Source organism: Vicia villosa, linkage group LG4 (assembly GCF_029867415.1).
Source record: "Vicia villosa cultivar HV-30 ecotype Madison, WI linkage group LG4, Vvil1.0, whole genome shotgun sequence".
NCBI lineage: Eukaryota > Viridiplantae > Streptophyta > Magnoliopsida > Fabales > Fabaceae > Vicia > Vicia villosa.
Genome location: NC_081183.1, coordinates 71,661,719 through 71,675,393, shown reverse-complemented (window position 1 = coordinate 71,675,393; position 13,675 = coordinate 71,661,719). Strand labels below are relative to the sequence as shown.

General features: G+C 36.5%; 1 long non-coding RNA gene across 5 annotated transcripts; it reads left to right on the top strand.

Moving 5' to 3' along the window:
• The first annotated feature begins 10,941 nt into the window (after window positions 1-10,941).
• On the top strand, window positions 10,942-13,429 carry LOC131599239 (uncharacterized). 5 transcript variants are annotated; one of them, XR_009282660.1, is made up of 5 exons: window positions 10,942-11,508; window positions 11,618-11,677; window positions 11,970-12,366; window positions 12,520-12,658; window positions 12,986-13,429. It is a non-coding gene; the product is annotated as an uncharacterized LOC131599239 (long non-coding RNA). The 5 variants fall into 5 exon arrangements; XR_009282659.1 differs by having other exon boundaries at window positions 11,618-11,768; XR_009282656.1 differs by having other exon boundaries at window positions 11,618-12,366.
• The last annotated feature ends 246 nt before the right edge of the window (window positions 13,430-13,675 follow it).

Genomic DNA, 13,675 nt, shown 5'->3' with positions numbered 1-13,675 from the left:
TTTATGATCTTTCAATCCAGCGGGATGCCCTGATTTTTGCCCAAGTCTCCTTTTTAGGTTTTGACTTAGCGGGCCTTTCTATTTTTTTCTTCTTTTTTTTTGGAATAACTTGTGTGACGTTTTTCCATTTGATTTGAGAATTTATAGATTGTGACTGCCACGTTATGGTTCAAGAGAGCATAATCGTCGCAAGCCTTGGATTTTCACTACTTCTTCGACATTGTGTAAGAAGAGAGGACACAGTTGAACCTCTTTTGGGATGGTTCCTTCATAAATGAATGATTCTCTTGGAAATCAAATGAGTTAGTAATTGTAACTGAATGCCTACCCGGCCCCAGGTTTAAGATTAAGGTTTTTAATTTCTTGTAGAAATAAACTCCAACTCCTAGGCTCAAAGGGGTTAACGAGGGATTATCTTCCTTATAACTCCAGTGTTTGGGGATTTGAAACAATGCCTGTACATCATCAACAAAGTTTTATTTAAAAGCATACTATTTCAATTGGGTATTTCGTTTTCATCATTCTCCCTCCAATACTTGCTTAAACAAAAGTACGATAAAGAAAAGGAAATGGGAGAAACAAAGATTTTTTTTTTGTTTTTTTTTGTAAGAAAGAAAAAAAAACAGAGTGAAACGAATGGATTTACTCAAAACTTGCATTCATTTCATTAATATTACCATTAAGATTAACAATGTTTTTTTAAAAGCAAATAAACACTTAGCAATCAAGGAAGAAACTACAAATGCAAATGATAAAAGTGGCTCAATGATCTTCTTTGATTGGCTTTGAGGAGACGATTCAGGAAGTCATCACACTGATCATGGCATAGGATTGATGACCATATTAGGACTGATATCCTTGAAAGAGAGTATCTTTTTGTCAATCAGATCTCGAACCTTCTCCTTAAGAACATTGCAATCTTCGATGATATCCCATAGTGAAAGTCACACTTGGAATTTGGATTGTACTTTTTGGAAAATGGAAACTTTGCAGGTTGAGCAGGCATGGGAGCTACCGCTTTCCTCTCAATCAGATAAGGCCACAACTAAGCATATGTCATTGGAATTGGATCAATGTGAGATCCTCTTTCTACAGATTCCTTGAGAATTTGTTCTAATTCTTATCTTGCAGCTGGCATTTTTGACCTTGTCGAGGGACAGGCGTAGATTGTTGATCAGGAAACTTTAAGAATAAAAGTTAAGAAAGATCCTTGGGAGATAGGCCACACATTGGTACTTGAGTACTCACTGGATAATATTTCCCTTGGACTGGAGTATGATCACAAAGAGATACGTGAGTATCTATTGCTGTTGTAGTGATCGGTGTAGGGTAACCCTCCTTCTTTAATAAAGCCTGCAGGATTTCCTTGGCCAAGCTCATCTAACTTTTCAGCAGACTAACTTCTTTCTCAATAATTTATGACTTTGATGAAGTTCCCTAATCTCTTGACATATGCTTCAATTTCTGAGCGTGTGTCGGGTAATAAATTTGATTTCTCAAACAAGGGAGATGAAATGAGTCTCTGATGAGATGCACGTTGACGCATGCAAAAAATGTAATGCAATGCTATGCTTAGGCACAACTCACAAGTAACAATTCTCATATGATAGGTTCAAGGTTATAAGATGGCCAGATTGACACCTACCCAACAATTCCCCTCACAGGGTTAGTTCTAAAGGTTTTTGATAGAGTGGTTCCCAGAGGCATCCAAGCATAGTCAGAATATCGCCATGCGACAGGCGAGCCATCTTATGACAAATTCATGAATATGCATCCTCTAGGCGAGGTTATTGTACCAATCATACAAGGAGTGCACCTTGGGGATCAATACATAACCTCTATAGATGAAACGGGTTCTAAAGGTCCTTGGAGTTAACGGCCAAATCAGATTTTCGCCATGCGACGGGCGAACCGTCTTATGACAAATCTCATGAATGGGCCTCCTCCAAGTGGGGTTTTCGTATTAGCCATTCAAGGTGTTCACCCTGGGGACTAGCACTACACAACCACCTCCTAACTTATGTTTTTTCTCTTGTTTTTCAAAAGCTCGGGTGGAGAGCTTCACTCAAGTATCATTCCCATACCCACAATTGAGTATATACAAAGATAAATAAAAAGCAGTAAAGCAAGAGTAAAGAAACATAAATAATACAAGAGTAAACATAAATAACACATGAGCACAAGAATAAGCATAAAGAACATAAGAATAAACATAAAGAACACAAGAGTAAACAAACAAAGGCAAACATTTAAACATAAAACAAACTAAACTAGGGTTGACTCTCTTAAGAATTTTTCATAAGTCCCCAGCAGAGTCGCCAATTCTGTAGCGCTAAAAAATACTCGAGGTGTATACACACTCGAAAAAGAACAGAGTCGCCACCAATCTTTATTTATTCCAAAGAGGAAAGGGAAAATGTCGAATAAAACCCATGAATAAAAACAAATGGATAAGATGGTCATCGCAACCAAATTAGGGTTCGGGAGTCGGTTAAGCAAGGGGAAGGTATTAGCACCCCTCACCTCCATCGTACTCGATGGGACCCATTTAGTTAGTTTTATGAATGAGTGTTTGCGTGATGTTTGCGTTCTTTAGTTTATTAATCGATAAAAGAGAAAAAAAGGATTTTTATTTTTTTATTATTGTGCTCGCCAAGACGTTTGTATCTTGTGCCTACGTATTCCCTCGTGCAATGGGAAAGTCAGAGCAACCGTAGTTCGAATAAAAAACTACGAGTTTGTTGGTTAATTTTATGAAGGATGTTTAGTAAACATTTTGAGCATAGGTGTGTACCTAGCGCGTTTTTCACCCAAGATATTCAAAAGTATGTGCTTCCAATTATCACTTGTTATCCAAGTTAATTAACGTATTTTGACATAAGGGATCAAGGTATTCAAGAGGTGTGCACTTCTTGTCACTTGATCACTTTGATTTAATTAAGAAAGAACTTTTTAAGTTTGATTCAAAGGATCAAAGGTATTCAAGAGGTGTGCTCTTCTTGTCACTCGATCACTTCGATTTGATTAAGAAAGAATTTTTAAAGTTTGGTCCAAAGGATCAAAGGTATTCAAGAGGTGTTCACTTCTTGTCACTTGATCACTTTGATTTGATTGAGAAAGGTTTTAAGAAAAATGTTTTAACCCAAAAGAATCGAGGTATTCAAGAGGTGTACACTTGTTGTCACTCGATCTTTCGGTATGGTTTAAAAAGATTTTGTAAAAAAAGAGACTCGACATTGGATCGAGAAATTAATTGGAACGACTTGGCGTTGGACCAAGGTTTATTAACTTTTGGATTGAGACTATTCTAATATTTTGGCATTTTTAAATAATAAAAGAGAAAAAAAAAATTCTAATTAAAACATTTTTTTGTTGTATTTTTTTAATAAGATCTAAAATTGGAAAACATATTTTTTATATTTTTTATCAACAATTAAAATAAACCAAACAATCAAGCAATTAGATTAAAAATTATTAAGAGCAAACAGTAAAATGGGGTGTCAAAAGAAAGTCGGTTGGGCCAGAATGGGATTAGTGAAAGCCCATAAACAAAGATTGCAGAAAAAAAATAGGCTAATGGGCTGGACCGGGTTATTCATGACCTGAAACTCTTCCCCATGCCAAACCGGGTTGGACCAACCCTTGTCTTCCTCTTCGGTTAGTTCTCAAACGCAAAAAAAATAAAAAAAGAAATCTTCCTCTCTCACATGATTCTCTGTTCCTCTATGAAAATTCAACATGGAACAATAAAACAAATCAAGCTCGGCCTAATCTCTCTCATGGAATCAATCGATCCTCACTCTTATCTGAAGAACAAAAATGGTGAAAGAGCCCTCAATCTCTCTCAGCTCTCTCATCTCGCGATTATCTCTCTTTGCGGATCAACAAAAGCAAACATGAACCTCACCTCCCTCAACGTTATCGTCCCCAAACTCTCTCGTTTTCTCACAAAACTTGGTTCAGAATAAACAGAAAATGAAATCCACACACAAACAAAACCCTAACCCCTAATCTGATCTCCTCTCTGAGCACGAATTCAGAGTTTGAAACCCCAACAAATTTGAAACATCAACGCGACGCAACTCTGAAATTCAAAGAGCTTCAAACCTAACGAAGGGTACAGTAATAACAGGGGGTTTCCTATTACTCGTTTGGGTATTTATTGATAAAAGAAGTGGAACAAAGGCCCAGTTCTCACGGTGAGCTCGATTTCTACCTTTATTTCATCATTATCATTTTTTATTGAGCATAGATTTTGTCAGGGTTGTGTTCTCAAGATCTTATGTTACTAGTTTGGATTCTAGAATTTTTATTGTGTGATGTGTATGGTTATTGCAGAGAGAGCAGAGAAACAAAATAAACAGAGGTAAATAACATAACACCAGTGGCTCAAAAAGACAACAACAATTATTCAGCATTGCAATATCATCTCAGCACCATGGAATTTCAGCAAAAGGCTTTTCCATTAGGGCTTTTCTTCGATGATTTACTTGAGTTTGAAGCATGGCATCAAATGGATTCAAAATACACAGACAGAATCACATAATGGATCACTTAGATACAAAACATTCTCAACATTTCAGAGTTTATACAAAGGTTTGAACAAATACCTTAATCTGAGAATAGGAGTGATAGAAAACTTTAGATATTATTAAGCATCCAGTAGCTTTCTCTATATCTTTCTGTCAAGAGCTTTCTTATTGAATCTGAACTGGGACCAAGTAGCTTAGCTTGTGTGCAGGGGCTGTGCTCAAATATCTCAGAGTTTCAATGTGAATACTCTAAGTATTTCCTTGTATCTTTTGCTGAGCTTTAAGTGATGAGTTTAGGGTTTTTCTGTGACAAAGGGTGGCTGCCGATTCTTTCTTCAGTTTTCTAGGGTTTATCAGTATTTATAGTGGTCAGACTCCAAGAATTGGACGGAATAAAGGTTTAAACAAAGATTAAAATTTAGGTAGTTCTGAACAATGCTTTCTTCTGTGTTGCTACTGCTTCCCTTTTTCTTACATTTTGATGCAAACTTTGTTATCTTGCTGCAAGCTTTTCTAATATGGTATCTGTTTCTTGCTCTTTCTATTGCAGGTTTTGGTTTTGACCAATTTCAAGTAACTTTTGGCTTGGTGCACACAGCAGGCAGCAGGTCTTTGGCTGGTTTTGGACAGAAGGTTTTGGACATAATTTCAGCAGCCACAGTGGGCTTAGCAGCAACAACTTAGGGCCCTTTTTTAAAGTTTAGGTTTAGGACTGATTTTATGTAACAACTTTTGTACACTTATTTGTAACTTTTCAAATGACTTCCTTGTAATTTTTCAAATGAAATTTTGAAATGAAGATTCTACCCTTTTGTGAGAAGTAATTGCATTTGAATACCAATTGTTGTTGAAATGTTCAAAATGGAATTAAAATGTGATCTTTCTTTTTTCTTTGTAAGATGCAATGCCATTTGAAATTAAATGGAATGTAACCTTGGGATTTTGAATGAACTTGCCCTCATGTTTAGATTCATGGACTTTGTATTTAGATGACAAGTATTCTTTATAACTTAAAGAAATTATCTTATAAGTTAACTTATAATATTGTCAAAAGCGTACAATCTTTAATTCCCGAACCTTTGAATCAAACGTTCGCCGCTCTTATGTGAAATTGGTGCTTAATCATGAATTCTCAAACTCCAAGAAACACAACTTCACCCTAAACCAATAATCATGACCAAAAATGACTCTTGAATCGATAAATTGGATCAACATATTGATGAAATAGAAAACCCTAATTTCTTTCCCCTAGAAATAACACTTGAATCACGCTCAATCGACATACCCAGTTTGAACCATGCAGAAACCTCGATTTTGTACAATTGTCGATTATTTGAACTCATGCCTTAGTGAGTGAATGAATGATATGCAAATGATCTAGTGGAATGAAATGTATGGGGCAAAAATTGGGGTATGACAAATCCTTGCTTGGATTGACTGATTTTCTTGACAACCAAAATGCACCATTGAATTAATCGAAATCTACTCTGCCCCGGTTAAAATCAAGGTTTATTTGAAAAGGTAGAAACAAATTCCAACTCCTGGCTCGAGGGGGGTAACGAGGGATTAACATCCTTATATCTCCACTGTTTAGGAATTGAAACAATGCCTGTACATCGTCGGCTCGGTCTTACCTTGAAAGCATATATTTAGCTGGACTTAGTTATTTGTATTCGTTATTCTCCCTCAAGTTTGTTAATGATTGGGAGTGATAATTTGAAATGGAAGGTCGTAGTAATGCAAGAGCAGAGCGAAAGAATTGATTTCAAAACATGCATGATTATTTTATTGAATTATTATTTGAAAGGTACAACGTTTTACATCCAATAACACTTTGTGATCATAGAAGGTACAACTTGAAATGGTAAAACCTATTGATCCTAGGGACAATCTCCTTTGTGAATCCGTTGACCTTGTTTTACTCCTTAGTTCGTGGACTTGTAGAAGTAAAGGGTAATCTCGAACTTTCTTTGGCCACGTCAAACCTATCGGGAATAAATTGTTAGCGAGGGGTATTCGTCGTATCGGAACGTCATGAGTTTCCTTTGACTGAACCTCTTTTGCTTTTTCTAAGGATAGTATTACACCATTCGCAATCTTCGGAGTTCGTAGATTAATGAAGAAGACTTAAGACCCTTTTTCCCCTTGGTAGGGATTTAGCATATGTCGCCTTCCCTCCATCGTAGTTATGCATCTTTGTTCCGGATATTGCCCCAGTTGGACTAACCCTTGCCCCCAAGTTATCGTAGAGCGTCTTTGTAAGTTTGATATGTTCGTAGATGAACCCCTTTATGACTAGATACCCCTTGAGTGTATCTATGAGGGAACTTCGTTGTTGAACTAATCCTTGCTCGATGATAACCTATGTTGTATTTCCAATCCTGTTACGACAAGATCTGAACATGTGGCTGGCATGGCGGAAGACATCCTTTTTTTATTAGCAAGACCAAGATCTTTTATTCTTCTTTCTCCATAGTTTGTGATCCTTTTCGATTTCTATGTGAGTTTCGGGAAACCGGCTAGCATGGTAAGTATGGATGCGGGTGAAGATGCAAATGTAAATGTATCAATGCATGAAAATGCAAATGCATGCATATGCAAAAGACTCCCTCTTTTTTTTTGCGTATATGATGACTCCTTACATGCAACGCAGGCGTGCGACATATATAATCCTAAGGATAGCCTATGCGGATTTAGGGACGACATTAGACCCTAGTGAGATCCCTGCAAGCTAGATGTTATGACGTGCCAATGGGAATCCCTTAGATTAGGGAGTACGCAAAGAGTAGCAGCTGATGACCGTTCAAGACAGTCACCAAGTCTCATGGCCATCGAGAGGCCGTTCGACGTGTACCAATGAAGTTGTCCCTCGTGGGAAGGTTCTCTATGCGGAACACAACCTATCTAAGGACGATATTAGACGAAGTAAAATCCCTATAAGCTAGGGATGAAATTGAAGCTAATCTAACAAAAGCTTTTTCATCTTTGCAGGACCAATCTTATAAAGGTAAAATCACACATTGCGAAGAAATCCAAGCATTCCAAAAGTACTTTGAAACTATCTATAATCCTACCCAGATTCTTCGAACGGTTTGTGATGCAGCCTCTATTCTCAAAGAAAAGTTTGAAAAAAAAATTTCCAAAAGAAAGACTCTCCAAGTCGTGAAACCCGAGTTTAGATATGACTTGGCTTTTGAGTTTGAACCACCGCAATTTCCAAGTTTACCTAGTGCAGATTTTGCTTTATCATTCTTTCCCCCTTACCCAGATTGGTTTGTATGTGGGGATCTCTTTAAAGAGTTGACGAATGATCGACAAAAACCTGCTAAAAGAGTAGTTGCAACCAAACATACCTTAGACAGTTTCAAAGGCTTCCTTCACTTAGACTTAGATGCCGTGAGGATTACCTCTCCAATGGGTTAAGGTGTGGAATGTTTGGATTTCTCGGCTTTACACCCTTTCAACCTACTAATCTTTATCATATAGCATGTTTCGACCATATTATTTTCTTTTCAGCCATCAAAAGGAAAACGCCAAGAAAGGATAAACCCGCGGCTAAAACTGCTTCGGGCATGACCACTTCTTCGAGTCAAGGCGTTCCAGTTGTCGAGGTTGCTCACAAAACAATGAAAAAATCAAAGGTATTTAATGATACAATCTTTTTTTTCTTTCCCATTTCTAACAACCTTTGTCTTTTTCTTTTTCAAGGTAATGGCAAACCTCCTTTGAGACCAAACAAAAGGAAAAAATCCAGTGGTGATGCTGCCGCTGTCGAAGAACATGAGGAGATTGCTTCTCCCAAACCAAAAGAGAAGAAACAAAAGAAACACAAGGCAACTATCTCTTCTTACCAAGATACGAACCTTGCTAATGTCAAACTCAAAACCGTTCCTCCTCCTCCCAGAGAAACTCAACCTCAACCTTATGGCAACTTGGTTTTAGAGAACATTGTGAGCAATGCTTCTAGACCTGACACTCAGCTGGTATGCATTTCTCACTATTCTTCGTTTGACGAAAGGATGAATTTCTTCTCTATACTAAAACTCTTCTTTTTAGGAAAAAACCATGACTCCTATAGCTACCAACCAAGGTGATCCCTCAGATGAAGGAAACCAATCTCTACCCCAAAGAAATGTTGCCAAAAAAAAAGGATCTTCGACTAGAGCACCGTTGCTTGAACAGATTGACGCTCAACAAGAGCAAGAGATTTCTTCTCCTATCGAAGACCTGGAAAAAGATTTGGCACATGCTAAAGAGGCCAATTTAGGAGGTGAAGACTCTGAAGAGACTCCTAACAACCTTTCTCTTCATACCGAATTTCCCAGAGATTATGATGATAATCTCTCTACTGGGGACGCTGAACCAACTTTCGACCACAACGAAAGCATGATTGGGGAAGAAACGGCGCCTGAAAAGTACAAAGCTCCCCTTGTTGAGACTGCCGCTGCAAACACTTCACAACCCAATCCTGTTCGAACTGCTGCTGCCCAACACCCAAATTTGCCTCTCACTGAAGAGGAGATGACTACTCTGAAGCATAAAGAACCTCTCAAGTACGTGACACTGATGATGGCTCAGAGGGAAACTTCTTTTGATAAAAGCATGTCTGGGGCTTCGACTCCTTCTGGAACTAGTCCATCTGAAGAATCTTATGATGATCTTTTGAAGCAAGTGAAAGAGTCCGCTTTCGAAGTTGACCTCCTTGAGAAATTAAGGACAGAAACAGGTGCTGGTTCGAATATTAAAAAACTGATAGGCAAGATCAACATTACCGCTTGCCCCACTGATGTAGGTTAAACCCTTATTGATATCCAAAATCTAATTGAACAAGTCCAGGCAGAACAAAACAGAGAAATAGACGCTGCTACACTTATAAGCTCAATCGAACGCGCCAAATCTTATGAATTTGACAAAGCACTCATTGCCTACGAAGCTTTTGAGAAATTGCTTGTTGCCAAGCAATTCGCACAAACTAACTTCAACAATTATGCTTCTTCCATCAAAGTCTGGGAAACTCAAATCAAAGAGTTGAAGCGGAAAATTTCCAAAGCAAAATTAGAACAGGCCGCTATTCAAGGTTTGGATAGTACAGAGGCAGACAAGTTGGCTAAACAATGCGTCGAACACGTTGAAAAAGCCACTTCTATGGACACAGAGGTTGCTCAACTAAAGGAGACCCAAGTAGCTGCCCATACAAAATGGGTTTGGCAAAGATCAAATATCAACGAATGAAGGCCTCTGTTCCCTTTTAGTGTTTTCAGTCTTTCAATTACTTTTGTTTGTAATTCAGTTTAAGACAAGACTTATAATTTTGGCAATTCTGAATATCTCCATTTAATCATTGCTCTTAATTGCAATAATTACCTCTATATTATGAACAATCATAACGTTAGGTATTCCCTATCGTAACTGAATTTCGATTAGACTTTTGGGTTCCCCAAGCAAGTAACCGTCAATTAATCATGACACATTTTCCTAAACGTCTATTCAATCCTCAAGTGTGTCGGTTGTGTGATGATTTAGTTTCAACTTCCAAGGTACAAACACGGTGGACCATACAACTCCCCTCTAGGGATCTAACACATGGTCCACTACCACTACTATTGCGTAACCAACCCCAATGTGGGTTTCTCTTATATAAACCCCTCAATCTCTCTTATTTTTGTCATTCCAAACCAACGACAACTTCACTCTCTTAAGCAAAAACAACTTTTCATTTTCCTCAACATGTATTCTTTCAACAAAGAAATCATTCCCCATATTATTAAGGAAATAATCCTTTCTCCCACTGATTTTGAAGAATACGGGGTTGATCTTCCTCGCATGTTCGGAAAAACACCAACTAGAATATTATCTCACAATCTTGGATGGACCTATCAATCCATCTGTTCTTACCAACTTTTGGAGAAATACAACCGTTCACAGAGATCGAGAAGGTTGAGAAACTATCCACTCCAACATCTTTGGTTTCCCTATCACCATAACTGTGAAACTAATTTCAAAAGTGATTAAGTGTGAAGCCCATGGAGTTCGCATTGCTGAACATGACAGCATGCTTGTTTCTGACATCCAGATGGTGGTATTTAACAACCCCAACAGGGCATTCACTGCCTTTATAGACAGGATCTGGCATCTAGTTCTTGTCTTCAACTTCCGTCCAAGGATGGAAGATCAATATAGAATAATGCTTGAAGATCTCAGGTTCTTATACCCTCTTCTTCACATGGAGAAAATCAACACGCCTCATGCTATTTTCAACTATCTTAAGGAAAAGATCATGGACTAACTCCAAGGTGGAGTCCTTTTCATTCCCTATGGAAGACTTCTGACTCACATCTTCATCAAGACGGGTGTGATCAGGAAGATACGTGCAGCGGGATGATTTTGACTTCTGACTTTTGACTCAATCACTTTTCTTATTAAGTCGAATCTGATTTTGTTTTTACTAATGTGATGTGTATTCACTTAACTTTTTGGCCATTGTGGAAGTGATGGGCTGCATGATTATGTACATTCTCTTGATGATGCAGTTTCTGATTTGGTATGTTGATGAATAGCTTGTGAAAATAAGCTCTTTTGAATACGTTATGAAAATGGTAAAAATAGTTTATACATAAATGTTCACATCCGGTTCACTAAGAGAGTAATTTTCTGTATATTTAGGTTTAAGATTTTCTTCAGTACATAGATATTTATTTACTTCAATACATTTTCTTTCACTATTTTAGCTTTAAGATTTTTATATTTAGGTTATATCATAATCACTTTCAATTAACAATGATTTAATCTTGATTCTATTTTTTTTTGTTTATTTAGATGTATTTTGTTTCTAAGACACTTGCTGAACAAGAAGCATGGAAATTTGCTAAGGAAAAAAACATGAATTTCATCACAATTACTCCACCTCTTGTTGTTGGCCCCTTTCTTAGTCCATCAATGCCACCTAGCTTAATCACTGCCCTTTCTTCTATTACAGGTACATTACATTATATGAACATAATAATTTTATAAACTTACAAACATATAACGAAATTTATGTATTTTCACGGTGAGAAATATCCTAATTTTTGTATATGAATTGGCAGGAAATGAGGCTCATTATTCAATTATAAAGCAAGATCAATTTGTTCATTTGGATGATCTATGTAAGGCTCATATATTCTTGTTTGAGCATATGAATGATCTATGTGAAGCTTATATATTCTAGTATTTTTTCACCGTTATATTAGTTGAAATGTAAGTTTGGTTTTGATGATAAATGTTATGCTTTTGGGCCATTCCGAATCTGCGTGGATTTGTGTGGTGCATCATTGGTTTTGAAATTGTACTTGGCTCACTGAAGCATGAATTTTAGCTGCTCTTGTTACTTTTGAACTGAGTATATTATGCAACTGTATGGATTGGATAGATTATGTAACGATTTCCTTGTGATTGCAGGTTATAAACCCACTTTGGCCATGAAGAGATCTTTGAAAAGAATCAATTTAGGGAAGGCTTTACCCACTGGCTGTTTCCACTGGCTGTTTGAGACTGAACCGCAACCATATACTATACCTTTGAACTCATTAGTCATGGTGTAAAACTATTAGTAGCTTTGTATTTGGTTTTGTCTTCACACTAGAAGTACATTTATGATACTTTCATGATCGCATAATCTAATGCTAGAATTGTATTTATAAAACATGGTTGATCCTAAATAAATGATAGTTTTTGGATATTGTTATTTGTTGTTTTGATTTGGACTAAATAAATTATTGTTTTCTGATATTATTTTTGGTTGTTTTGATTTTGACAGATGGAACATTTCATAGAGCGAGAGGACCCATCTAACCATGTAAGTTTTTTTTTAGGAATAATTATAAGTTTCATTATCTGTTTTTGTTTGTGTGTTCGAAAGTTGTTTTATAGTATATATTATTGTTTTACTTTCAAGTGAATTGAAAGATGATTCTTGAAGTGAATTGAAAACCTGTCTTGGGGTATACAGGCTGGAGATTTCAAGATTTTATGTGCAGCAATAGTTTAGGAGCTGTTGTTTCTTCATCAGATGTGAATCCTTGAATCCTCCGCCATCAAGTTATTGGGTTTTTAGATCTTTAATTGGATCATTTCTATGCTTCATCAAGGTATTAATTTCAAACTTTTAATAAAACTATTGTACTTCCAAATGACATGTTTGTTAGAATGAAATTCTAGCTAAACTTTAAGTTTGTTCAGTTAGCTTCATTTTCTGAAATAGGTGTATGAAATTCTTGTTTCTCCTTAGGCACATTGCAGATAGAAGAACTTTTGCTTTGTATATTTGGGCTCACCAGAACTTTTGCTTCTGGTGGTGATGGCCTAAATCTCTCTTTCTTTATAGAACTAATTACATTGTCTTTTTGGGATAGTAACATGTTATCATTATTTGATAAAGCTGCAGTTGTTATATTTGGCCCTCACATTTGTTGCAGAATCATGAAATCCTTGAGATTTGTTTTGTGGCCATTCTGGTTCCAATACAAAACTAGTTATTGCATTAGCATTCTCAATGGCAAGTTCATCGGTCGAATTTACTTGATCGAAAATCGTCACATTGTTAACAATAGTCTTGTTGGTATTTTCTGATGTTGGTATTTTGTTAGAAGAGAATAGAGAGAGAAAAGCATTGCCATAAGGAAGTTCAAGATACTGAAAAGAACACATATTTATGTCATGCTGTTAAATATATATACCACAAGTGTGTCCTGAAGATGTGGAAGAAGAACAAGGAGATGATCAAGAAGAAAATTAAGTTGTGTTTTATATTATATAGCTAGCTAGTTCTTAGAACTTTTGTTGTTATTTTGAGATGACTCTTTGAAAGAAACTTGTGTTTAATTTAGCTCTTGTTTTGAATCCCATGGTTGTTTTGAATTTGGGATGACAACAAAACTTAGTATCCAACTTATTAGTGGCACTACAAAAAAAAACTTACTTTTGACGTTAATGTTAATTTGCTTGTAATTAATTAGATTCTAATCATCAATAATATTATTGTTAATTTTATAAAAAAGCTACATCTTGAACCAAAACTGTAATCTAAACGTTAAATTGAAAGCTTGGCTTTACCATATTGCCACAGTTTTGTAATCATGGCAAATATAAACCGCGGCCTTAATCAA